The following is a 27074-nucleotide window of genomic DNA, read 5'->3' on the forward strand; positions in this document are numbered from 1 at the left end:
TCACTTTGTCTTTGCACGTCCTCGCCAAAGCGCCTCGAAGAGACGAGGGTAACGCTTGGCATTAACCGGAATTTGCTGTTGCTGGCAGCTGGGCCTTTTTATGCGCTCACAGAAATGCGTTTTGGCACGTCGGCCCTTATTCTAATCGTCTTACTTTCCGCCCCTTTTGACGCAGGAGGATTGGAAGGCGCTGCGAGGGACGATTCGTTCACTTGGGGTTTTTTTGCCATGCGCTTGAGCGCCACTGTTTTTGAACGTTTTTTTATCTTATAAACTCTCCGAGCTTACTCCTTCGGCACTGTGGTTGGCGCGGTTACCAATTGATGTGAAAGCTACAATCAAAATACATATAAAACAGCAATCAGTAAGAAATGAGAAGATGCCTGCGCTGTATAAATATCTATTTGCGCATTCGTGCTCTGGCGTGTCTGATGCCACAAAGATAACATGCATGCAGTCAAGAAAAGGCTTTGCGACTCCTTTGGTTGACCAATCCTGCATAACCAAACCATTTTAAATTATGTACTTTTTAGAAGAATGACAACAATAAACTGATCATAACAGTTTGTTAAAGGGTTTTGGAATGGTTAAGGGGAGGGTTTGCGTCTATGTTTACATTCAATTTGAGAGGCTTTCCTCTTCCTTGCCGCGTACTTTTCTTTATCCACAAAAAAGGCTGATGTCCCCTTCTTTTCTAAAGGGCCCGGATTTTTTCAGTTTTTGTCTCGTGAGCAATTGAGACGGAACGCTGCGCAGCTGGAATCCTCCAGCCTCAATAAAACCGCGACGTGTGACATTGTTCTCGTTGTTATTTCTATTGCACACGTGAGGATATATCCTTACCTCCGGTCCGAGCTGTAAGCCTCGGAGATGTTCCTGTCTAGGCGGATGAGCATTGCACGGGGTCCACCCTACTTGCGTCGCTCAGATTTTTCGCTTCCTCTTCGTCTGCCCGCGGTCCCGTGGCGGATTTCCAGGGTCTTGTGATGCCATCTCTTGATAGCTGAATCTTGAAGATTGACATAAAAGGAGAGAGAGAGTAGAAATCAACAAAGCCAGCTGTCCCAGTAATCCCCTATTATATTGTTCTCCGGTCGGGCGTCTTCTGTCCACCCACGCCTACCATTACCTTTCGGTTTCTTCTTTGACTCAGAGTCCCTCACCTTACGTCTTCCTGTTTCTCTAAGGTAACGAACAAAAGAAAATGTTTTCGAAAACGTTTTTCCCTTCTTTCCCCTCTCCTTACGCCAACCTTTGTTCCAGCTATACAAAAAAAGCATGGCAGAAAAAAAGTGTTCCCATACGAATGGACAAGATGTACCGTTACTTCGCCCTTTCTTACGGCGAGTTTCTTTGGATGCCTAAAACGCATTTTAACGGAATGCTGCATTTTCGACGACAACCAGATGTGGACCAAATGCCTCGGTTTTGGGCAACCCTGGGGCCATGAGTCAGGACATAATGATTCTGTTTTTATATGCCTGTTTTTGTTTCCTGAGGCTGTTCGCGCGTGCAACTTTCCCTTGTTTTCCTCTGGTGACAAGTTGGTTGAAATGGAGTTCAAGTTTTGTTGGCTCTTCTTTATAAATGTGAGTTACTTTGCTAGTTGTGTAGAACCTCTTAAAGAGAAACCGGAATATTGAGCGCCTTATCGCATTCTGTAATTCAAGATAATTGTTTAGGAACTTACTAATGCTTTATAAACTACCTGTATACATCGATGAACAAAACTCGGTGCCCCTAATAATCCTGTTTTTAAACTTGTATAGGCGAAGCGTTAGTTGTTTGTTCAAAAAAAAATGTTTCATTATAAAATGTAAACTGTTTTGCTCGTTACGTTAACAATTTTCATGTTTCATTTGTTCGATAAAGATATCGGTCCCCACTTCATATTTCTATGGACGCTGACAATATAACATTCAGCTTGATAATTTGTTTTTGCTGTTCATTGCTTAATAATCAATTCAAATCGGTTAACAATCAGTTCGGTTATCAATTCGGTTAACATGGGGTTCTAGCGGCCTGTATAGAAGAAAACGTATGAGGCGACAACTAAACAACCTGTCATTAATGTTGTCGTTGTTCGTACAATTAGGTAAAAGATAACAAGTAGTTCTGCTTTGAGGTTATCACTGTATAGCAGGGGGTTCATATCATTTGATATGAACTGAGTTTTCAGCTCGGAGAAATATGATGCAAGCTATGACTGCAACGAGTCCTATGCTCAACGGATACAAGCCCTGTCTCCCCATTTTTAACTTTCTTACTCGGCGCACAATTACCACTTTTACCCCATCCTGTGAGGACCTCGCAGTTACGCTTCTCATCTTGCGCACTCTGTAGCACCATAGCTGGGCGGTTCACGTCCCATTGGGGAAATTCCTTTACTCTCGGCGAAAGCCTCCTGGCAAAACTGTAATGTGCTTTGTACATAGTACGGTACGTGTGTCTCGGATGGCAGCCAGTCGAAAGAGATTTGCTGCCCCGATACTATCATGCCGGCCCCTTCGTGTAACCTAGCCTCCGCCGCCGCCGCCACCACCACCTTCCACCACCACCACCACCACCACCACCACCACCACCACCACCACCATCATTACCCTTTGTATCATCAATTACCGCGGTTCTGTGCTGAAACTAATTTATCCCCGCAAACTTCTTCGTCTCATCTGCCCATCTAACTTTCTGCCACCCCCTGCCACGCTTTCCTTCTCTAGGGATCCACTCTGTTGCCCTTAATGACCAACGGTTATCTTGCCTTCGCATTACATGCCCGGCCCACGCCCATTTCTTCTTCGTGATTTCTACTAATATGCCCTTGACACTCGTTTGTTGCCTGACCCACCCCGCTCTCTTCTTGTCCCTTGATGTTACACCTATCATCTTCTGTTCCATTGCTCGCTGAGTCGTCCTCAAATTAGGTTGAACCCTTTCAGTGAGCTTCCAAGTTTCTACCCCGTAGGCGACATAGTAAGCTAACCTAGTAGTACCTTACCGCAATTCTCTTAAGCCCTGCGTGGTCCTTCTGTTTAGCCATGGTTTGCTGTTTGCGTCATTTGTTACTAATAGCGTCTACCCTGCGTGTCCTTGTGAAAATACAGCGTAATGATGCACAAAACCTAGTCGTCCCTTTTTAAATGCAGCAACATAGATAGTTAGGTGGAGATAAGAAAAATAAAAAGTTTGTTTCCAACTGGAGGAAACAAGCAAGAGAACTGCAGAGAAAGCCCTCAGGGCCTCAGCTTCGTTATTTAGCAGCGGTTGCGAGAAAAATCTCCGAGGGCACCAAAGCACTTCTTACTTGTGGTGAATGTGAAAGCTGGTAGGCTGGTATGATGAACCCCTTAGCCAATGCTTGTTTAGGAGCTGAAGGCAAAGCGCGGCGTTATGGATAACCTCCAATGTTAGGCCTACTTTAGGTGATATTAGCGTTGTCCCTATGGACGTGACAAGCAGCGTTATACGCATTGTACATCGAATTGCGACTACCTATTATTTATCGTAAGGCCTAAAAGTGTGCCGTTAGGCCAAACAGTGGGCTTTCTCATACCCGCGTCACTCCTCCTTCTGTTGTGCTCCAAGCTGCGTTCCAATTTCTGTTGGCTACGTTTGCAGCCAACGGCAATGTATTGGCCGTCATTTGGAATTTATCTGCAGCATTTCTGACACGGCGGCTTTCTCGCTCAGCGAGCAAATGATAGCTTTTGCATTAAAAGCCACCACAAAGTCACAACGATATGTCGCTTAATATATCTGCAACTTCGCTCCATCAGCGTCTAGCACTGCCGCGTGATAAGGTCACGAAGCATGACTGCAGCTCCATCAAGCTAAAAATAAAGGTGTTCCCATTTCCGGTTATATCACTTCATGGTTACTTCTATGGGCAAGTTGAGAACTGGGTTGAAAATTTCCATTGCACGGTCCTTATCTTATACGCATTTGTACGCATGTCGCTCCCGTATCGGACCACTTGTTGACACTGGTTGTATTTAGCACTGTGATATAACTTCGCGCGCAGATAAGGGATTGAATTCTGCTTTAATTAGAGTCGCGTTCCGTAACAGCGCTTGCAGTACGCGTCACAGCGTAGGAATTTTAAAAGAATCCTGGGATATCTCCACTAACGTGAAACCTTGGGAGAGGCGAAGTATGCAGTGTATAAGTGTATTCTTGGCGCGTTGGTGCTTTTGCCCCCAGAGATGAAACCGTTGAGGGGTAGAGGTATACAGCTTTGCTGTAAGTCTCGTGTCTTTGAGACACGAAGCGTTCTAGCGCGAGGCGTTGGAAAACGAGCGTCCCGGTGTGTTCTTTTAGTACGCGTCAACTAAAAGCCGACAACTTTAAAAATTCGTTCTTCCCTCGTAGTGTACGCGAGTGGAATCGGCTTAAAGCTGACGTTGTAGAATGTAGGACGGTCGAATCATTCATGAATGCTTTGAAAAAATAACATCTTGTGTACATTTCCCCTCTCCATCAAGATATACAACGGAAGTTGTATATCTTGTATTCTTTGCCTCCAGTTGTAACTTGACGACCAATGTGTGCAGTTGTGCTTTGTGGCTCCCTTGTATGTTTTCCTGGTTTCCCCCCACAGACAGTTTTTTGCTCACTTTGTCGCGTTCTGTTGTGATGAAATTGCTACTGAAAAGATGCCTCGTATCTTATCGATACTAATAGGTTGTTACCTCAGTGCAAATCTTTTTGCGCATGCGTGCATCAGGTTCTCTTTTCTCTTTTCTTTTTTTTGGTGCCTTCTTTTTGTCTTTTATATTGTGCCTACAATAATGCCACTACACATAAACCTTTCCCAGGCATATTGCCACATTCTTGCTCCCTTTACTTCTTCATGTCGCGTCTTTTTCCGTCTTTTTTTTCTTACCGCCCTCTCCTGCCAAGGACCTTGTACCAGAGGTCGGCAGTACCATGTAAATAAACAAATAAATAAATAAATAAATAAATAACAGGCTCTCTGATCTCTTTTCATAACAGTGGTACCGGTGCCAGAAAAAAATAAGAGTCTTGGTTTCAGGTACACAGTCCGTAATTGCAATCCCGAACAACCTGGTAGCTTCACCAGATGCCCGTGTTCTCGTCAACGTCTCAGTCGCAGTACACCGTCGATTGCGCAGCACAGTATCAAATGTCGAATACTTCGTAGTAGTCATTGATTGGCCTTGCACTGCGCCCAACTCGGCGCCAACGCTGTCGGGACATACGAAAAGGGAACGATTGCGTTATGAAGGCGCAGCTATAGGCGCAACCAAGATGGAGAGAAAAGGCCTCTAAAAAGATGGCGGGAAAGACAGCAGTAGCAAGAACAGCATTAGGAAGAAAGCAGGCGACTTGGAAGCAGCCAAGAAGGGTAAAGGGCCGCTCGCATCTCTCTTCTCACATCCCGATGACGTGCTCTCGACACGCGAGGACATCGATAGTGTTGGCGGGAAAGCTCAACCAGCGCCGCAAAGCCAACTGTGCGTGTGACGCCGCCTCCCCTGCCCGCCCTCCGAGCCCGCCATGGCATCTGCAGCTCCCGCTCGCTTATCGCAACCGCGCAGTTTATTTTTCTTCTCTCCGCTGCGCACGCTGGAGGGATTCTTCTGCAGGGCGTGAGACGCGTCGACCGGCGACGACCGCAGACTGACATCTCGCGAGGCTCGCTTTGCGGTATAAATACGCGGAGAAGACAGAACTGTTACGCGTGGGCGCGCCCATACGCTCGCCAGCGCGGGAACAAAGGGCGGGAAACGGCAGCTCCGAGGAGAAAAGGGGGCTGAACGGAATATCTAGCCCTGAGGAAGGACACTTCATCCGCGCTGGAAAAGCAACGAGAAAAGACGGGAACAAAACCCTGGGTTGAACGTTTGTCGCCCGTCTGACGCATCATGTCGCCTGCAGGCAAACCTGCTCTCGTGGCACTCTCTCATCGCATTGCGAAACGCCGCTGTGCAGCGTCGCATTGCGAGCACCGTCGCTAGAAATGCAACGTCTCGTCGTGTTGAACTCTTCACTCCGTTTGCTTTCCCTTTTGGTGAAAAGCACCTGAATACTTTTTTTGTGTGTGTCTTAGCGTTTGTTTGACCTATTTTTATATTTGTTGGCCTCTTAAGACAGCCTTGTTGTCGAAAAAGCAAAGGTTGCTCCTTCAGGGCACTAGACAAGCAGTTGGTCGATTTGAATGCCAATGCTGAATGACGGTTCTGTGTTCCTTGCCCCGTGTGAATGCAGGCATCACTCCCATTGTCAAGCCGGGTTTTGTAGGAGAGAAGAAGTTGCCGCGACTTTTGTGTTTCTGCTTGCTCACACCTCTTCACCTTTTGTGCTGCAATGTCGCAACGACAGACGTGTGCCTGCTGTTTGAACGGCTACACGGAGAGCCAGGAATTGACGTTGATCTCGTCCCACCGGTCCAGCCATGAGGGAGAATGCGCTGCGTAGCCTTCGGATGCAACGGTTAACCTGAGCCAGAAAAACTAACGCGCTCAGATAGAAGTATTGCTAAACGGACAATGTAGCTGATAGTTTAATTACATACGCTGTCCTAATTTCCTGAACTTTACCATGAACAATTTGTGAAATCCAAAAGCATAAGTGCATGCATTTCAAAAAACACAATTATGGACGTAATCACCAGACGTAACCTGCAGCCAGCAAAGTTGCTTGTCACTGCCGAACTGTTCTTACATTTAAAAAAAATTGAAAAACCGGCCCTAAAGGACGGAATCGCTGCGTACGTAATTTTTTTTACTTGCAGGTTGACACTGATTTGAAGCATCTGCCAAATGAAAGCATAATGTTTTGTTTATTGCTAAATGTTGTTTTTTTAACAAGCAGAAATGGTTTCGCTCATGCTTCATATCGTCGAGCTGACTACTGAGTCTGCGTTTTCGTAGCACAGCCTCGAGTAATGGAAGCGAACCTTATTTATGTTTAAACCCTATCAGTCTTAAACTGGCAATAACTTGTCACTAAAGTTAATATAGAAGCGTACCGCTTAGCGCATTCAGGCTGCAGATGTTTCTTTGGTACGTTCAAGTCACTGAACTTCAAGATTTGCAGACACGAGAAAGGAGTAAAATAGAGAGACGAGCTAGTTAGTAAACATACATCGTTTAAATTTAAGCCCGCATTAGAAACACGGTGTCGTCCTTTTTTCTCGTCGGTGTTTTTAGTTCGCGCTTAAATTTCAACGGCGAGGAATGAGTCCGGTGTTTGAGTGGGCTCAAACCATTTTGAGTGGGCTATCAGTAGCACCAAAGCTCCATTTTTTTTTTGCACTTACCGCGGTAGTTGTAAACGGTGGTATGCACTTTATGCTGAAGGAGTAGCGAGGAACATGACCATGGCCTACCGGCTTTTCACACCGCGTCCGCATCCTACGCCTTCTACCCTCACTAAAGCTCGAAAAGCAGAGAAGGTGGCGTGGCATGAAATAATTACACGGTAGATAAAGCAAGTTTCATGTGCAGGCTCCGCGTGTTACCACAAATCGAAAGCAGTTTTTTGTCTTGTTAAAAGTCTCACCAATTCATCTTAGTGGACATGGGAGTAGTGTGGGTGGATTTGTAGACATGCCAGTGCATGTGATTTTTGGCAGCACTGTAAGCCCGAAGCAGGACGTTGAGACGCCAAACTTTCCCCAAACTGGCCACGTAAGTATATCGATTTAAAAGTATGTTAAGATTTTAAAGACGATTTAGCAACCTTCAAGAAAATAACCCTTCACGTGCTAAAGAGAAGCGCAGATGAACAGGACGAGCCGCTGTGTTCTCTCCTGCGGTGTTCAGTCCTAGGGGTCCCTTTACATTTTTGTAGCGTGAGCTACACTGGCCGAGGTTGAGCAGTTTCGCGTGGCTCCTAGAGAGCCGTGCTGCGCATGCTCCTAGAGGGCACGCGCGAGGAGCAGTGACGTCTCACGGCGCACAGCTGGTGCGCCGGCACCACCGGCACCGCCACTGCGGTGACTGGATTGGATTGGACTGGATTGAATTAAATTGGATTGGAAATCGTTTTGGCAGCAGTACGATGATAATCAGCTCCTACAGAACCAGGAAACTTAAGAATAATCAGCTGAACCTTAGCTCAGGCTATGTATATCCTGGCATAGCCGAGATAACCCACTGCTAATTTTTTATTGGCTCCGTACCAATGAAGCAGATAATCAGCATTCTGTGCGGTTCACTGCAGCGAACCATGCAAAGATTTTATTTGCAGACCGATCCGCAAGTTTCATCCTCCCTTTATCGATTCCTCGATCAGTTTTGTCTAGCGCCCGAACATTCGACCCTAGTTTCTTTTTAACGCTTCCCCCACAGAAGCAACTCGTGTCATAAATCGGCCCTGGCAACTCCCGACGGCCAAGCGCCGCACACAAAAGCGCCAATGCAAATGGGGCGACGCTCAGCCCTCACCATTGTGCCCGCACACGCGCAGCCAGAGGCAGATACAAGCTGCGATGTTGAAAGCTCGGAGCGGCAACAGTAACTGGGCGACGACAGCTGACGAGGGCCAAAAAGAAACCAAAAGTCTTGCTGTAGTAAGGGCGGACCAAACTAAATACTGGAGGCGCAGAATATAACATAGACGCGTAATTTTTGAGCTTCAGAACTGACGCGAAGCCTTTCTTCAGGGGGAATTGAATCGGGGCACTTAACTTTCTTTCCAGATGCACCGTGTTTTTTCGGCAGCGCCGCCTTGCGCAATCTTTGGCATTGAAATGGATGGCCGCCGGGTTCTCATCGCACGCCGTGAACAGCGTACGCCTTACGTAACGGCTCTTGAATGCCATCTCGGGTTTTTAAGAGCAGCGTTGCCGTTAATATTGTTCACAAACTCCAGAAGCCGGTGTCATTAGTGAAAAAAGAAGAATAACAAAGACAGAGAGCTCTTGTCAGAAAGCAAAGTTTCTTAGCAAGCCCCTATTTCCATTTTTTTTCCCAGCATGAACCGGCTGGTATGGACGGTATAGATCGCAGCGCGAGGCAGTGATGGTATTACTATGTGCGATGGAACTGCTGTTTTGTTGCACATCCTCATTATACCTCAGGGAAATTCAAAGTCACGTAGAAAAATAACTACGAAGGCACCTAAGCTTTCTCCTGTGTTACGAGCACCACTTCCCGCTAAGTCAAGTCGCCGAGTTTATCAATGCGCTCCATTGCAATTGTAAGGGAAAAAGTCAGTGCTATCAAGAGCAAACCTTACACATTGATTGATTGATTGATTGATTGATTGATTGATTGATTGATTGATTGATTGATTGATTGATTGATTGATTGATTGATCACTGACCATCACCTTTGCATTAGGGAGATGTCACGTGCTTTCCCACTAAAGCAGCTAGTGTGTAGTTTTAACTACACACTAGCTGGTTGTAGTTCTGCGTGTCTATCAGCGTCAGAATGCCAAATCCAACTACATTTTGTTGCTTGCAGGTAGTAGCATTCCTACACTCTAAGAAAAAAGGGTAGAAAAAGGGAGGCAATCGGGGTTTTTTCCCCCGAACCAGCGAGATTCTCCCTTTAGCTAGTTACATGTAGCGCCCTCTGTACGGCTTCTACGAAACACCGAAAAGGGGGAGGAAATATTCTCCCCGGTCGTCTGCAATCTGCTGACGGCGCCGACGCCGAAAACGAAACCGTTCAACGTTGCACTGTGGCTTTCGCCGATCGGGCGCATACGACGACTATGAGCAACGCCTCCCCTGCGGTGTGCTGCTTGCTTGTTTTCACGCTGTCTTTCTTTTTTATTATTACCATGTGCCCGCCACGCTAACGCACGGCTCGCCAGCCGTGTGTTTGAAGCACATTCTGTGGGCACCGCTGCATGCTTGCTGTGGGCGACTCGCCTGCGCCCTGTTCAACGTTACCACTGCATTTGTGGACGTTTTATACTGACGCCCAAGGGTAAAAGAGGTCAGGGGTGATAACAAACTGCCCCTTTTTTCGTCAACGAGCACGGACCGCAGCGTATCAGTTACAAACAACAAAAAACCCCCATTCGGTAACATTTTGGCTGAATGGTTGCCAGACCAGCGGTGCGCTCTACGCTAAAAGAGCGAAGTCGAGGCAATGAGTGTCATTACCCAAACATACCTGCCGTACTGTTTCGTGAAACGTTTTTTGTTCTTTGAGTTATTTTACTGCTTCTTACAAAACCTCAAATTAATAAAAGTTTGCAATTGCACGGGTTACATTTGATGAAATAACAAAACCCACCTAAGGCTCACGCACTACCGTGGGTTATCGAAACAAGCAACGATTTCACTGTTCCTACCTTCATTCTCGGTGATCAGGGTTATAAATACTTTGTCGCCGTATCAATGTTTAGTTGTCGCTTGTGATCATGCGGACATGTGAAAAGTGTACTGTATGTGGTGGTGTGTACGTGTATTATGCTTGCGATGTTGTGTGTTGCGTGTATTGTGTGTTGGCAGTGCCTTTCGCTGTGTTGTGTTTGTGTATGTATGTCGATTTGTGCTATGTTTCTTCCCAATATGTGCCCGCCCAAATGCGGCCTCCGTGATGTTGGCTATAATTGCTATAATAATATACGTTATCCGTAAAGGAAACCAACGAAACGCCTTGATGTAAGTGCCCACTGATGGTGATGCTTAGTAGCTGCCCCTCCCCACCCCTACTTTTTTTTTGCGTCATCTATCGGTCATTTTAAAACGTTTACGATTGCTTTACTTCGAGCGCTTCGAGCACGCTAGAGGGCGAGCATTGTCGAGGATGCGACAGCGACGGATACGTTTTTCGTGTCGCCTGCATTGCCTTTTCGCTGAGATTTACCATTGCAGACGATCCGCATTTTGATGCATCGGTTGTAGCAAGGTAAGACGACTAATAACAACTGGTTGTTCTCAAACGGCCGCATTGGATGCTTGTGATCTCGTGTGCGGTGAACGGCGGGGTTACGAGCCTTTCGGAAATAAAGGCGGCATTTTGAAAGCAATCGGTATGACTTTTACTGTGTTTACGGCGGCGCGTTCGCTCTGAACGCGTAGGCGGGGCGCGCAGCGAGACGAATGCAAGAAGTCGCGCATATACGATTGGCGACATCGCTTGCTAACCGGAGTTCTGGTGCTCGGTAGGTAATTTCTTGGTTATTTTAGCGCATTTTAAGCGCACACAACCACAGTAACCTACTTATTTGTACTTCCTCGATCCTCAAACCGATCAGCTCGCTAGGCCTTTCTCGCATGACAAGCCTTGCTTGAGCGACGCTGCCAGGGGAGGAACGCTCCTCCATTAGCTCACGAAAGGGGGAAATCTTCCTCCACTCCTAGGGGTAGAAACGCGCTCCTCCCTCTTAAAGGGAGAATCTTTCTACCTCTTAGGGAGTAATATATGATACATTCCTGTTTCACCCTTAAGGTAGTAACTACCACACCCTTTTTTCTTAGAGTGTACGCTATATGCCCACTTCTGCTTTTCCTCCACTAGCATTCCATTCTGGTTTTAGTCGCCTCTGCAGCATAAAATTTACTTTGTATTTATTAACTTACCTTGAGACCTTTGAGGTTCGGGACGGCGGATATTTCCCGCACATGAATTTGGAAGAATACGATAATATATACTTTAGACTGCCACAGTACGTGCATGCCACATTCAGAGAACAGCGTTGGAGCAAGCCCCTACAAAGCCGAGTGCTCGCGTGATAAGGAAACTCACCCAGATTATGTCTCTGCCAGAATATCACTTGTGATTCATGTAGATGCGTTAGAAGCCCTTTGATGTGGGTCCTACGGGAGTGTAACTGCGGCGAGTGAAAACTGCCCACTTGGCGTCTCCATTGCTAGTGTAATGCAGTCGAGCGAAAAACGCGCATTGTATTACGTGTCCCCTATTCATAGCGAGCCTCATGGTTGTAAAACGAACACCGTTACTGCGGTGTACCTGGCAAACTGAATCGCGCCTCAAATGAGGTTTCAAAATAAAACAGCAAAATCTTGATGTCGACAGTCCGAAAGGGTTTTGTTTTCGTATTTGAGTGCGTATATTCTGCGCCAAATGATTTCTGGCGCCTCGCAGGACTGTTTTTACAAAATCCGCATGTTTTTTTTTTGTTTTGTTTTCTCATTTACGGGTGGTATAGGATCTCTTTACTATTTTCGCTGATTCCCTCAATGACTAGGTTCGGAACAAACGAAATTTTGAAGAACAGTGGCGCTCATTTCTTGCTTGGCTTCTGTCTCGGGCGCAATCAATCACAATCAAACGATACATCCTTAGCGAACCTTCCGCCGTATGTTCTAGCACCGGCTCGTAACACAAAGCACGGCCAGATGGAAACGAAGGGGAAGGCATTATTCCCCACGGCGCCTTGCTTCGAAAAATGCCTGCCACCGCCTCCGTCACCGCGTTTCCTCGCGCCAAGGAGCGCCTGTTGTCTCAGGAGCCGCGCCCGGAGCTCGCGCGGCTCGAACTCGCCGCCGCAATCACTCATTGTGCGCCGGAAGTGGCGCCGAGCTGCCAAGGAGCTCCTCTGGTCTTAAAGTCAGCTGGTCGCGATCGATTGGATAATGCTGGCGATGGAAGTGCTCGAACGCGCCAGATTTGCTCACACCATCCGCGAGCGGCGGCCGGGCTTTCCGAGACGAAGGGGAGCGCGAGAAGCGGGGAACGGCGGGGCTGGACGGGAGCGTAAGATCCCGATATCGGCGGTTCCGCTTGCGCTGCTAAATATCCACGCGATAGTTTTGTGCAGCGCTGCCGAAGGTGGAAGTTACGCCGACTTAATTAGCCGCACTAGCTTGTCTAGGAAGTGCTAATAACCAGTGAAAGGAGAATGATAACAGGCTATTGAACTGCGTTAACCACTGAATAACGTGTAAAAAATAGCTACAGCGCGAATAAAGTCTTTTTGTGGTGTCGTTGTTTTTATTCGCGCTGTAGCTATTTTTTTTAAATGAACTACCAACTCACCCAACAGTACACTTTGTTAACGTGCAAAAGCCCCACACATCCTCAATTATTATAAAGCGTAGTTCAATACACCACCGCAGGTATGTGCTTTTGAATGAGTGAGTTGCATTTTGTTAGAATAAACAGTTGGAAATATCGCGTATGCGGCGTAGCTCAGGCCTAAAGTTTCGCTTTTAAGCCTTACGACGTCTACAAAAGCTCGCCGATTGAAGTACGATGACTGCAATGAGGACTTTTTTCAGTGGGTATCGGTTGACGACGTTAGACCTCAAAGCGTGGCATTAGGAACGCCCTACATTCAGGCTTAATTTTAGGTCACGTTCAAGTTGAGCTACACGGCGTGCCAAGCAACGTCATACTTATCGTACGTCGAGCTGCAAGTACCGGTTCACGACGACCACAAAGAGTGACGTTAGGCCTAAGGCTGGGCCGTCGCGCATACGCGTAGCCTCCTCCATGTAGTGCGCATCAGCCTCCTCGCAAAACGTGTAATAAACCGGAAAATATGAGAGGCTTCAAACGCGTTCACACATTTTACAGCCACAAAATCGGCTGGGGTAGACTAATACTGCTTTCGCTATAAAAATTAAGCGGACACCTGTGCTGCGGTGACACCCCAAACGCCCCACACGAAGACAAAGCCAACAATTGTTATGGAGAAAATGGACCTTCGAGGTCAATCTCCTTTGTCGATTTTAGGCGGCATCGACAAAGCATTGTACCTTCTTTACGGCGGAGACAACGACCAAACTAGAGGTACATTGACGTCCTATAACTAGATGTACATTTTAAACGAAACAGGCCTCTGAACAATCTCTATCGGTTGTGTTCACTGTCAGTGTTAAAAAAAAAACAGCGTTGGATAGCAGTGGTGATCGTAGCAATACTTACGTTTAACCAGCTTGTATTGTCAAGCTGTCAGGTCAATCGAGTAAAGAAAGTTTTACTGTGTTAGCTATATTACCACGTCTAGCGCCTAAGTAAAACAGTTGGTTTAAGCTCCGCTGCACACCCGACAGTAGCTGTTGTTCTTCTAGCAATGCGATACAAACCCACGGAGAAGCACAGACTCGGTAGGGCATTGGCAAACGCTTTAAAGCAGGAACGTGAGCGACTGCAGCACGTGTTTCTATAGACACTGCCTCCCTCTCTGCATGCTGGGGCGTGCAGCAAGCAATCAATGAATCGATAAATCAATTACTTAGAGAGCGAGAACTAGTAGGGTCGATGGTGAGAAGTTTGTGGCCCTACTGTGTGTCCCATGTGCGCAGTCTGAAGCCTACCAAAGTGTTACCTCACATAGTAACGCGTTTCGTCAGTGTGGTTGCACCTAACGTTACGCTTTGATGTCAAATGACGTTATTCTCGCAAAAGATCCAGTTATATCAATGCTCAGCCCCTCTAGTTTAGTGCGAAAGCACTGTTAGCATGTCTCAGCCGATTTTGCGTGAATGGTTTCTTACGTGAACTATTTCTCCCGTGCCTTCCAGTTTAAAACCAATTGTGCAAAAGTTGATGCGCAGTAGGAGTAGGAGGCGACGAAAGTATTCGGCGGGCTGAAATTAGGCCTTATGTTACGCTTTGACCTCTTGAGACGTCAACGGGTAGCTGCAGCTCGGCGTTCGACGTTGCCTGCAGGGTCACTGGGCTCAACGAAAGTGCTACCAAAAGTTACGCCTAAGGTGGGTGATAGCCTATGCTCACAGAGGTGTATCGACCATATTTCACCCACGGAATTCTCATTACATGCGAGTTCCAATACTCACACAATGTTGTCAACATGACACATTGAGTAATGATGTTGTTTAAAGCATAAAGGACGCTAACACGATGCAACTACGTTCGCAGTGTGGATCGGCCCCCGATTTTCTTCGGAAGGGGAGGTGGGTTTCGTACGTTTGGAATGGACTAGGACCACCATGAAAATCGATGTTATGTAAACCTTGGTACAAATGCAACCACCATTAGTCGTTTTATTCTTTTCAAAAATCGGCACTCCCTACTGATCCTCCACTTCCTCTTAGGAAGAACGGTGTCCACCTGGGCATTGGTAAGGAATTGAACCCTGCGGAAGGAGCGTGCCGATAGATGTTGGAATTATTTGCGTTTTACTACGTCAGCTGCCAGGGGGCTCAATGCCCTGCAATAGCGTCGAACGCAGCACGGAATACTAGCGTCTCGCCATGCCCACACCGACGTCTCCACACAGCGGGATAAATCACGGGAAATCAGCCCAGAATGAATAGCAGCAACCATCCCCGGGCTAATATGCCGTTTTTCTGCTTGCTCACTCGCTCGCTTGCTTGCTTGTTTTTTTGCTTGCTTGCTTTTTTGCTTGCTTGCTCACTTGCTTGTTCCCTCGATTGCTGTCTTGCTACATTCCGTACTTCGATGTTGTGCGATATTACTGGCAACAACGTATAGCTCGCTTGTGTGCAGTCGTCCTCAAATTTTTCCTCGAGGAGATGCATAAACGAACACGACCTGGAACGAAGACGGCGTTATTGTCGTCGCGGTTTTGACCGTTTTATATGACAATTAACGCTAAGGCGACTATAACATTACGCCGAGTTTCACTTACTTGTCGTATTTTGTTCACATTGAAATATTTAACGTTAAAGAATTACTGTCTGTTGTCAGTACATTGCCATCTACAGAGGGAGTATGGTTACGAAAATCGGCTGTAGCTTATTTTACAGGATCTATCCAGAAACGAATTTTATGGCAATTACAACCCGACTCTAGCATTGCGCACCAGAAAGAAGCCGAAGCTAAACGGAATTTTTGTAAAGACAATCCACAGCTCCGCTGTTCCCGCAGATTTCATAATGGGTAGAAGTTTTTTTTTTTTTCTCGTCTTACGACGGCTTGTACCTTATGACTCAGCCCTTACGACGGCTTGTACCTTATGACTCAGCCAGAAGATAATATTCTTGGCTTCTTATATATTGCTTGTTATATATTGAATATTATTACATGCATCCGAGCAGATAGTTCTACGAAAGGGTGGAAATTTGTCTTCTCTGCACCTAAAAAAGTGTTGTTTTTCTATCCATTGATACCCTTCCGGCCACCCCCTTCTTATTTTATAACGAACTCATTCGGTCTTTCATATCTATAGAAACGCCATGTTCTCTTCTTTGCAGCTTTTTTTTTCTTTTTTTTTCATTCCTGACCGTTAGAAATTTTCCAGAATGCAATTCTTTGATCTTTTAACTGTTCGGGCGATTTGAGTCGATCCGTCTAGTAATATATATGTATTTGTTTTAGAAATCTTGATTTTTTTATGCTCCTTTTTTGGTCTGGCATTTTTAGATGCAAAGCATCTCTTAGTTGAGGCTCCGTCGTCCGGGGTCCGGCGTCCACAGCTCTCCTCCGCTCCACAACAGCTGTGATAACGCCGCTCTCTCTCCCCTTCTCCTCTCCACACCACCTGTGCGCTAGCGCGCGCGCTGCTCCTCTCTCTCCCTCTCAACACCACCTGTGCGCGCTGCTCCTCCTCTCCCCTCCTCCTCTCCACTTCAGATAACCTGGTCCATGCCGCTGCTCCCTTCAGTTGCTGCTTTCTGTCGAGACAACGCTGCGCCGTCCGATGAGCTGACAATGGACGCTGGCGTTCGGCAACGTGACAACGCTTTGAAACGCCAGCGTCGAACAGCGGATTCCTCGCTACGAGAACGAGAAGCCGCAAAACGTTCCCCACTACTCGATAAATAAAGAAGACATTTAATACGCTACTACACGTGTCTTTACTCTAACAACCAATTAACACGCTACTACTCCACGGCTTTGAATCCCCTCAGGGTTCCCACGTGGGAAGATGGTGTAATTTTTTACCGTCCTTGTCATGTCTGTAAACTGAGGCATCGACAGTTAGCTTTTCCAAATGGACACAGCAGTTCTCCATAATTGAATGGAACTGCGCAGAGTTGAAGGAACGATAAGCCATACAGTATTGTAAGTATTGGTTTAACCGAACTTTCGTTAAAACGAAATTGTGAAAGCACTTGAGCTGGCTAAACAGCAACCCTGGCAGCAGCACCTCACGACGGCGACGGATCTCTAAGTTGTTGTTGCCTATTGGGGTACAGTTAATCTGCATAAAAGTGGAAGATATTGCTACCTCCAGCCATTGGATGTGGTGGAATGAAATGCTTCATGAATATCTTCCCCAAGTGTCCCATCCTTCTTCGGATTATTCGCGTCGCGCCTAAGCGTAACTGAAGCACGGCGCACCAAACCGTGAACAGTAGGACAACGTGATTCATTTCACTCGCACTGCTTGGCGCCGTGCCTGATTTTCCGCTCTTAAAAATACGCCTTGGACAGTGCTTCTGCCTAACAATTCTTGTTTCTTTAATGTGCCATCAAACGTATATAACGTTCGTGCGGACTTTAGCACTGAGTACCTTCAAGACCACCGCGTTTTGCTACCTACTTTGGGGAACCTAGATGTTGGGAGAAGGGAGAGGTAAAGTTGCGGCGCTCCCCTGTATGTTATGGGGAAAGGACCCCGTTCGCTATAACGCATGAAGCAGAGAGAAAGATAACTATACGGGTGCGAGGGAGGTCAACAAAGAGAGGCAACCAGTTTCTGTTAGGACAAAGATACAAACATGCTGCGAAGCTACGACGCCTAGGTTGGCAGATCGAGCCAGTACCCATCAAGGCAGCCCTTCCGGAAGACTGGAAGATGAGCATTCTGACCAAACCCCTTCCCCGGAACATGACGCCGGGCAAGGACGACGAGAGGCGCACCGCGCGGGCAAAAGCAATGGCCCGGAAGCTGGAAGAGAATCCCAGGGTCCTCTACGCGGACGCCTCGCTCCGAAAACACAGTGACCGTGCAGCGGCGGTAGTTACGTCCAGAGACCGGCTGATCGTCAGCGCGTCCCTGAAGACAACAGACCCCGCAGTTGCCGAGGAAGTGGCCGTGGCCCTGGCACTCGCACAGCCATGCGTGGACACCGTGGTCACCGACTCAATGACAGCGTACGGAAGCTTCCGCAGGGGGGTAATCTCTTCCGCGGCCCGAGCCATTCTATCCAAGTGCAAGCCACCGGGAAGAGCCATAGAGCTCGTGTGGGTCCCGGCTCACTCGCGGGTAGCAGGCAACACCATCGCCGACTACCATGCCCGAGAAATGTCAATCCGGGCCGAGAACGAGCCGGAAGAGCTACCGCACCCGGTTACCAGCTTTCGGGACATTACCCGGATGTACCGAGAGGAGAGGTGCAGACTGCCGGAACCGCACCCCAAACTGACTAGGCAGCAACAGACGATGCTGCGTCGAGCGCAGGCGGGATCGCTTGCGCATCCCGTACTGATGAACCGCATGTACCCTGCGGAACACGATACGCTCTGTCCGTTTTGCAAAAGAGAGAGGGGCACCCTGCCGCACATCTTGGCAGAGTGTACAGAACTCAAGACCCCCCCTCCTTCCCTTTCCCACAACACCCCCAATCCCCAACCCCTTGAGCGATGGGAGACCTTGTTGACCAGCCCCGCCCTGCCGACTCAGCTCGCACTGACAGACAGGGGCCAGGAGCTGCTGGGAACATATGGGTCCCGTAACTAGGGAACCACCCCGTCTGGTGCCAGCGCGCACCACCGATTTCTTGGGCTCAGTAAAAGTTGATTCCTCCTTCCTCCTCCCAAAGTCCCTTGAGGTATTAAAGCAAAAGTAAACAATTAAGGACAAGTTTGACAGCTGTCCTCACTAACACTGTACCAGAGCTACGTAACTAGTGTGACCGGCCAAACAAAGTAAGACATGGACATTTTGCAATTTGGTGTCAACAACAAAGCAGCACCTTTATTTTGGTGCAGTGTACCAGGCGGCCACGCACAAGGTTGGAATATTAGTATAACCACCAATCAATGAAGGAAAGAGAGTCATAAATCCCAGCCAGTACCGTCGAAAGAGCAAAGCAACACCGCTGAACCTTTAGGCGATCCTGCAACACTTTTTTTCAAATTTTCTCGAAATCCTAAATGCTTGAAGAGCGTAGTAAAACACACATCCACTACTCAGAATAGAAGGTCACAAAGTACCTCAGCCAAAAACTTACTGCTTTATGCCTATCAAAACACTTCAAAAGCTGGTCGAAAGCTTTTTCTCTTTTTCCCGATCTTAGGCGTTCTTAGGGCGCTCGAATTACGTCATCACACCGGTGTAGTGGCTATGTGCCAGCTTTCCCGCAGTTGCAGCAATAAAAACATTCGACAGCCACTTTAAAAAATTACGCCCACCTCCCCTCGCGGGAACCCTGGTGTGATGCGACGCTGAAGGGGGCTCCATTGGCGTCGCATCAAGCAATCGTCGGGTACGGCAAGAGAGCAAGCGCAAGCGCGAACGACCGTCGACTGAGTGACTGGCCGGAGCGCGGCTCTCCGCTTCTATGCGCAGCGCGCCCGAAGGAGAGGAGACCGCGGAGAGAGAGAGAGTACTGCACATGTGCACAGTGCGCAGACGCGCGCAGCGCGACCGTAGATGTTGGGAGAGAGTGTTCGCTATCGGAGAGAGGAGAGGAGGCGAGCGGAGGAGAGACGCAGCTGTGCGGACGCGGACGACGGACGCACGCAGGACAGGGCCGCCGCGCAGAGATGCTCCTCTCAGCGTCGCATCTAAAAGAAAGCGACAGAGGAAAGCATAAATGGAAGGCCCATCTGCTGCGACGCGCAAATCGCGCAGCGCCGCTAGGTGCTGGCGACAACTATCGCTTTTGCCGTGCAGTGGACTTGGATACCCGGATGGAGTATCTGGGCTTGCGGCTGGGCCTGCGCATCAGACTTGCACCTATCGCTTACGCGGCTTCGATATCTGCTCTTGCCAAGACGATCAGCCATTACGCAATGTTCCGAAAGGATACTTGTCAATGCATAAACCAGCACAAGTCCTGTGTGTCCTCTTCGTTGTCTCGCCTCATGCCGCGCTGTTTTAAAGGAACCCTGCAACACTTTTTTCAACTTTTTTCTCAACCTAAATGCTTTCAGGACATACTCAACAGACACATCCAGTACTTAGGGAAGAGGATTAGAAAGTACCTTAGCCAAAAATTGCTGCTTTATGTACATCAGATAACTGTGAAGCCCGCTCAAAAGATTCCTCTTTATTTTTCGAGTCTTGGAGTTCTTTCAGCGTTCGAATTACGTCATTACAGCAATTTAACCGCTACTGGCCGCTCCCTTTCTTTTGCAGCAATAACCGCACTTGACCTACATTTAAAAAAAAGCCATAAAGCAAAGCAGCAGCTGAAGGCGGATGGTTATGCTGGGACGAGCAAATCACGCAGGGCCGGTCCGTGCTCTGTAAGAGTGAAAGCGTTTATCGGGAGTGTTGCAGAGTCCTGTTAAAACGGATGTTCCATAAAATATTGTTTCTTTATAGCGGATCTCTTTTTATAAGAAAGGCGTGTACTGAAGGGCTTGTTGGTACATTTTAGCGACACAAGGGCTTGTGGATACTCTTTCTATAAATATTTCTGTTTTAAACTCTAGCTATAGAGTAGAGAGAGAGAGATGAATTTTAATGAAATGAAAAAAAAAAACACAGAAAGGTCGGCCTGATGGTAGTATATCTGGCCAGCTATTCTGTGTGTGGGAAGGGAAAGGGGAGGAAAGAGCAGATGCTAACTAGAGGTAGTGGCCTGCTGTGTACGGACATTCTGAGGCAAGGAAACTTTGCATGGACAGATCCTGTTTTTCTGAAGCTCGGTGTTGTGCGTAGGTATCTGACAAAGAGTTATGAATACCGAAAGCAACATTATTTGAGTAGCCTTTTAAAATACTGTGGTGGATGCCGATGATTTAAAACTTCCTGCTGTAGAAACTCTTACCCGAACGGGACAATATAAATAAAATGAGCTAACAAGGCGTTTTGCGAAATTTTTTTTTTGTTTAGACTCCCGAAAGATAGTTTCGAGAACTTTATATCATCTTTCAAACTTTATGAGCTCTCCATGGAAAATTTGGCACTCGAATGCATGTTTCTGGGGCATTTATGAAGGGCGAAATATTTTAATTTAACTTTGAATTGCATTGCAGGCTCGTCTTTCCGGCTTTGTAAAACGTCGGTTGTCAGTGGTGTTAACAAAGCCAATTAGAAGCCACTGCAGGGCCGGTGGAGATCGCTTCAATAACACCTATCAAAAAGGTCCATTGAGGTGGAGAGTGCATCCAGTCATGACACAATATGACTGTCGTACAGAACGTGATGTCGTCGAATAAATTGTGTCCATCATTTCAGGTTATGACGTCGCTTTCGCTGAAGCCATCGCCAATCAGAGCACTGCAGTCAAGCGGCAATGGTTTCCGAATTGATAGGTGGCGGGACTGATGAGAGGCCGAAACGAGCAGAGAGTGCGTACGAACGCGCTGCGACGATAACAATATAGAAAGCGCAGTGACTGCATATCCGAGTAAATTAGGTGACTTAGACGACAAAGGGATCGTGGTTAGTGGACAGTAGTGCTCACGTTCGCAAGGAGGCGGGTCATAGGCACGTGTTCAATCAAAGGCTAATTTTTTATTCTTGCAGGTGGTGTGCGGGTTGGTCACGGGGGCAGAATAGGCCCAGGAGGCGGCACGAAAACTGCAGTGATGGGAATGGTTGCTAATACATCATAGGAGTCAAGTCAGTGTTGATGAAATATTGTTCAAGCCAGAAATTTGGCTACATTCAAGAGTGTGTCAATTGCCTGCAATACTAATCGTATGTCAACTTGTTGTACAACTGCCAAAGGATTTCCGTAATTTTGTTGCGAAGTGCTTTATCAGGTATTCATTCTTGGGGGGTATGTTGTATTGGGTGTGGCATACGGGCGTGGTTTATACTCAAGTGACACGTACTTTACTCCGATGTACCTGAGCGTCAGACACCAAAGATTCTGCAATCCCCCCATTGACCGCTGATGCTGAAAGGCAAGCCGCACCCTGCAGGAGGAAAACGTCACAAAAAAAGGAAGGAAAAGCACGTTATCGAGCGAATTATCTAGTTTACCCACACTAGTGGCTCAACGCCTTAAGCTCGTTCTACATGGTGCGAATTTCACCTGCGAATTCACAGCTTCGGTACTGCTCCCGCGACAAAACGATCTATTCTCGTTGCTGTGGAAAACTGCCAATTATTTAGAACAATCGGACGTCTCCTGTGAACGCCGCTTGCTATTTGGCGATTTGTCGCAGCAGTGAAAATTGGAAAAATAGATCGTTGTGCTGTGGACGCTTTTCGGATGAGAAAGAATGGAAGCGCTAAGAAAACAAGGACAAGCGAGTAGACACATGAAAACGCCCGTGCGTCGAGATTTCGGCGCACGTTGATGATCTTCAGGTGGTCAAAATTAATCCGGAGCCCTCCACTATGGCGCGCATCACAGCCCAAATGTAGCTTCGACGCGTTAAACCACAGGATTTGAATTATTCAGTTTTAAAACCGCGCCTGGCAATCTCACTAAGGGGCTAGTTACTGGCAACTAACTATATTGCTTCAATCGAAAGAAGTTTCTATAAATCGACAAAATACGGTATTTGTGCACGATTCTAATTGCGCTTCCGATCGTGATGCGCAGATGAGTTTAAGCACGAAAATTCAAAAAGACGCCGATTTTACCGCGCAGATATAAAAGGCCTGACACCAGGTACCTGGCAGTGAATGATTCATTTGACGCATGCAACTGTAGCAGCAAAAATCTGTTATGCTTTATGAAGTTGCTTGTCCAGCTCCTGCTGACCCTCAAACCGGAGTGGGGAATACACCGCACTAAAGCTTGAATATGGGCTTGTTGGGTACTCGTTGCTACAAAAACAGAGCGTAAAACTGGAACGTTGTGGTTTTCCTGCACTTTGTCCCCGCTTTGCGTGCTATTTTTCTAGCAACGAAGCGGGGAATCTTGAAAATATTTGCAATTTCAAGTGCATTGACTTCGCCTTCGCAATTGCAGACCTGACGGGCGGCTGGTTCATCCGCTACTGATTTAACAATTTCTCCTGTGAGTCTTCAAGTTCTTGAAAACGCCCGCGCTCGTGAAGGTGAATCCTTGCACGAAAATATGGCTCTGGTCTGGGTCACTCGCGCATTCATGTCTCCGGGATGCTCAGTGTTCATGATGCTGTTCGGTTCCCATCGCTGTGGACAAGTAATTGAAATTACCTTGCACTTGATGGACGCTTCATAGAGGAACCTCTTCGGAGCCAGTGCTTGTGAAGCGAGGTGCAAGGGGTCGATTAAAAGAAATACTAACAACGGCGCGCACAGCCTCCAACGCATGCTGCACCATCTGGCTGCAGTATCAGTATACCTCGTGCATGCGCACTTTTTCGATAGCGTTGGAGAGTGCGGCCTACCATCCTTTATGGGAAATGCTTGATCGAGATGCCACGCATGGTCGATTACTTTGAAGCGCCTTTCTTCACGGCGTCTCCTCTGAGCAGGGTGATTGTTGATCGGCTTCAAGCGATCTGCAATCAGCTTGCTGCGCGCTTGGCTCCCGAATATAGCAGATAACGGGGACTCCCATCCTGCTTAGTGGTGACAGAGCGTAAATAAGCGCCTCAAAATAAACAACCTGTGTCGATTCTCGATCAAGGATTTCTGATAACAAAAGAACGCATTCTCAAATGCTATCAAAAAAGTGCTCATGAGCGCAGTTTACGGACTTTGCAGCCAGACGGTGCAGCATGCGTCGTACGTTGTGTGCTCCGTTGTTTGTATTTCTTTTAATCCCCCACCCCCTTTACTAACTGCAGCGGTAGAAATATGCGCAACAGCTAACTAAGGTATACTGATTGAGGAGTAGATGCACCAAAATATACTCACGAGATGGGGACGAATTGCTTTGGATTGGATTACGTTGCATTTTGGGAGAAGTGTGCGTCTATGGGATTGCTGCTTGTCTCTTTGAAGCCAATTTCGGTTTTGAGCCCGAATGTAGTGCGCACACAAATTTGAAGGCGACCTCTGTGAAAAAAGGGTGCGTGTTAGAATCGTGCATTTAAGATAGTTTTACAAGCGTACAAACTTCAATGCATGATGAGATCCAAAAGAAACGAGAGACAAAAACAGTCTGAAATAATTCGTCTACTACCACAGGAGAAGCTTCCCTTAACTGTTGTCATCGCCCTTGTTTCACATTGGGCTTATCGACAGAATCGTCGCTGCACTTTATATGTAGAACGCAGAGTTATGAAACGTTCGTCGTACCATTGTATCAAAAAAGAGAGCTCCGCGTTGAAGGCGCTACATTTGCCTTCACTCAATTTTTCAAGACAATGCTCAGACGTGCAATAACATATATGTACTCCAAAAGCCCGGAGGAGACACAAAAGGCGCAAGCGTTGTTTCTTGCGGCGCATGATTTCGAGGCGCCAGGAGTGGGCTACGCTTGCGTTTTCCCAAAAGGCGGCCGTCGCGGACGATAACATTCTGAAATTTCCACCCGGAGGCTGCGGCGCCGGGCCCGGGATCCTATCAAATATGAAACAGCAGAGGGAAAAGGCGATGGGGCTCAGGTTGGTGAGGGTGCGAGGCTGGCGAGCATTACATATTTATGCCCGAGGAAACGCCGCCGCAAGAGAAAGGTGCGCGCCTCGACGACGTCACGGCCGCCAGGGCCGCCGCTGTAGCGGTGGTGGCAGCGCTGCTGCGACTACCTGGAGGTGTTCGGCTTTGGCCCTCGCGCACTTGCTTTCACTCTGAGCGGTTAGCGTACTACGCAGCTGGCTTTATTTGTGTATACACATGCACTGCACACGCTCGTTTTTGCTAGGGCGGTTACAGAGTCTGCAGTAAATAAGAGCGTACCTTTTCGTTGTCACCAAAACAAAATCAGCAGCGATGGTTGTGAGTGCAGTAAGAGAGGGCTGAAAAGCACCGAAGGATCACATCTTTCGCCAATGACCGAAGAGGAATGAGCAGCCGATCACCATGATGAACTTAACCGAAGCAAACAATTCACTGGGCCCTTAAAGGGACACTGAAGTGATATGTAAACATTGCGGGATTACTAGCGCAAATTGTAGTCCGGAGTCCCCAGGCCATGTTTCGACCACTCTAGGCGCGTTTACGCGATTTGATTTAGTAGAAAAACTAATTCGAAAACGCTGTCCTCCTCTCTTTACGCTCGCCCATTTTCTGTGGCGTTTTCGTGTGACGTCAGGAGGGGATGAGCAGGCAATTGGCTGCGCCACGGCTGCGCTACTGCACGGCTCCCCGGCCGACAGAGTCAGTCGGCCCAGCGTTTCGTCCGCCGGCCGCCGGCGGGTCGTCGCAATCAAGGAGGTTAAAAAAAATTGCTTGGTCGCAATTCGTTCGCTTAGTTGAAACGAAGCCAGGACACGTTTGTGAATGGAAGAATGTGCCTTTCTTTACTTGGTTTGTTTGTACACTGTATCTAGCTCCAAGTCAAGGTCGCTTCACACAAGCGCTGCACATGCGACGCTTCGCTGACTGGTACGCCAGTAGGAAAATATAAGGCCTCTTGAAGGCGGGAGAAGAGTCAGCGAAGTCAATATAGGTACTAAGAAAATAAAATCAACTGATATTTTTACCGTACAGCGTAAAACTAGGGCGCGGGAAGCACTTCTTTGCGCTGGGCGAACAAGCACAGCGGTCAGCAGCACGACTACGCATCTGCGAACGCTTTTCCGTCTACGAAATGCAATTGCTAGACGTGAGCTACTGTGGAAACTCGGGCGACGCTTACTGCACGATCGCAGTACAACAAATAGTCACCTAAGCGGCTTGAAATGCCAAAACTAAGTAAAAGTGTAAAACGGTTGTACAATATATACCCTATATTAGCAAGGCATTCGCGTCCGGCTCCGTGGCCTAGCGGTCTGGGGCGCTGGAAATTCCCCGTAAATGTTTTGCGAGTCACGAGTTCGAATCCCCGCGGGTACGTGCTTTTTTTTTGTAAGTTAACTTTTTGGTTTTCCGCCGATGTTTTCTATATTGAGTTCACCTTTTTTGGGGCCGCAACGTTCATGGCTACACGAACTAGTTCACAAAACGCGCGCAGGCTGGCACTGGCGCGCTAGCGAGTTCTCGTTGGCGTGCTGTTGCCATAAGCACCGACTGCTTGCAGGCAGTGGGCACAGACCAGAATGAACAGACCCTTGGCCTGGTACGAACATGCTTTTTACGATACAGGCATGAGGGAGGCAAGCTCCAAATATGGGGGAAAAGCGCATGACATTTGGGCGTCTGCGGGTACGCGGAGGGCGTTCTGCACTGCGTAGGTCTCGGCTAGTGAATGCTACGACTACAAGCCGTCCTGGGAGGCTTATCTTGTGCATTTTACAGCCGACAACATGGCAGAAGTGCGGTACGATGATTACTGAGATATTGAGAATGCCCATCCAACAAAGCCATTGGTTATGTTTTACAGAACCGAAACCGAAACCGAAACTTGTGTGATTGCTAACCTTGGGCATCGTCCAATCACGGCGCCCCTCCTCTCAACGTCACAGCCTTAGTTGGTGCGGCCGCCGCAAACCGCGCATGGTAGTTTTTCTTCTTTCGCGCTTTGTAAAATAATTACCGATTTGTCAACCGGATAAACGATGAAAAGTGAGCCAATTTGAGCCAGTCTACGCAGTGCAAGCAAAAACGGGAGCTTGACAAATTCACTTCAGTGTCCCTTTAAGTCTGCTTACGTGCTTTAAAGGCGAAAGCCTGCTGGTGCTTATGAACGACTTTTTAACACGGCAGTGTTTTATTCACGAAAGTGTTTTATGCAGGGATATAACAAGATTTCACTGACATCATATCCGTCACAAAAATGAGGCCAGTGCACCTTTGCCGAAGCGACCCGCCAGAAAGACGTCGCTCGCCATGCACATTCACAAGACAGCCTCTGACCCGGATTTCATGCTCAGCTGCAGTATTCGCTGCACATTTCACTTTCGTGTTTTACCGATTCCTATGACAGAGAAATCAACTACAGTTTTTTTTATCTGCTGCAAAAGCTGGGCTGTCCCTGCGTTGCAAATTGGTACCCAAGGGGTTAAGCCCCACTGTTGTTGCTTTAGATGGGTTTGTTTTAGAAGATCCGACGTAGAAAAGAACCTCTTCCATCCTTCCACTCTGCCCTTACCTTTCCCTTCTTTTACTGTTTTCAACTTTTTTCCCCATTGTTCCACTTCCCCACG

The 27074-nt window shown here is 47.6% G+C and overlaps 1 long non-coding RNA gene across 2 annotated transcripts in view; it reads right to left on the reverse strand.

Moving 5' to 3' along the window:
* The window catches only part of LOC144180284 (uncharacterized), a 64763-nt gene extending 41559 nt beyond the window's left edge, over positions 1 to 23204 (reverse strand). For both annotated transcript variants that reach the window (XR_013324363.1, XR_013324364.1), the window contains exons 1-2: positions 23077 to 23204; positions 844 to 1009 (exon numbers count right to left, since the gene is read on the reverse strand). This is a non-coding gene — a long non-coding RNA (uncharacterized LOC144180284). The remainder of the gene's footprint in view (positions 1 to 843; positions 1010 to 23076) is intronic.
* Between the last annotated feature and the right edge of the window lie 3870 nt (positions 23205 to 27074).

This window comes from Haemaphysalis longicornis, unplaced genomic scaffold (assembly GCF_048455015.1).
Source record: "Haemaphysalis longicornis isolate Haplotype H1 unplaced genomic scaffold, Haemaphysalis longicornis Haplotype H1 scaffold_4, whole genome shotgun sequence".
NCBI classification, from domain to species: domain Eukaryota; kingdom Metazoa; phylum Arthropoda; class Arachnida; order Ixodida; family Ixodidae; genus Haemaphysalis; species Haemaphysalis longicornis.